We start from the raw sequence: 1,191 nt of genomic DNA, 5'->3' as shown, positions 1-1,191 counted from the left end.
TATCTTTCCTTTTTTGTTTTATTTTTCTAGCTGATCTTTTTAACTCTATTTTACAAAAGTTAGCAGTCTGCAGGGTGCTTCCCCCTGGCTGGCTGGAGAAGCCCCATGTGCCGAGCCTGGTCCGAGGTCCTCTGAGCCCCCACGCCGCCTCGCTACGTTGCTGTGCCCTGACCCCAGTGTGGGAGGGGCCATCAGAGCACATGTGCCTTCTACTTGGTGAGGGGGGCATTATCTTGGGGATGCAACTGCAATAATCAAGAAACTTAGAAATATTTAGGATGAATTAACTGAGAACGCAGTGCACTCACTGGCATGGCCACCTGCCCTCACCTGGGGCGTGCCTCCGGCCCTGGCACCGCTCTGCCCCACCCAGTTGGTGGAATCATGGAAGCAGAAGAGGGGGTGGTCCCTGGCTGGTGTTTGTGCTGTGGAGACGCCCGCACAGGCCAGGACACTTGCATAGAATGCTCCCGGCACTCTGCCGTCTCCAGGGCTGTGTGTAAGAGTCAGTGACAGAACTGTACGCAGCATGCAAGAGACAACTGCCATCACTGCCACCTTGAAGGGCAGCCTGGGCACATACTGTCGAGGGACAAGGAACTCGCTGACAGCAGAAGGCTTCATGCCACATGCTTCGGTCTGTATACAGCCCAAATCCGGCAAAGTGGCACGCAACACTGTCCAGGGGTTCACTGCACACGGCAAAGATGTCCTAGAGGTTAAGGATGACAAATGCCTGTGCAGGAGGGAGGTCGCCTCTGGGAACCCTGGGGGAAGCAGGAGGGATGTGTTCCAGCTTTCCTGGGTGCCTGTCTGGCCTCTCTCTGCCCAGAGCCCGCCCCCACAGCAGCAGACACTGGACGGGGTCCCAGGCCAAGGAGCATTCCACTCAGTAGGGTGTGGGGGCTTCCCTCCTTTCAGGAGCTCACAGAGTGAGGGGGCCCAGGGATCAGCATGCAGCTTTAACCCACAGCCCCATCTGGGACCAGCGTGCACTTTCATCCCCAGCCGCCGTCTCTGCTTTTGGCCCTGCCGGGACTTGGGGCTGCCCGCACATTAAATGGCCCAGGTCTGTGTCCTGGTAACTCAAGCCTGAGAGAGCTGCCACCCTTGTAGGTCATGGCTGCAGGAAATCAGGCTGTCCCCCAGGTCTAGGTGGGTCTGCCAAAATGCCCCGAGACGTGAGCAGGG

Source organism: Pan troglodytes, chromosome 22, assembly GCF_028858775.2.
Source record: "Pan troglodytes isolate AG18354 chromosome 22, NHGRI_mPanTro3-v2.0_pri, whole genome shotgun sequence".
Lineage (NCBI taxonomy): Eukaryota > Metazoa > Chordata > Mammalia > Primates > Hominidae > Pan > Pan troglodytes.
Note: the sequence above shows the minus strand (reverse complement) of the source record.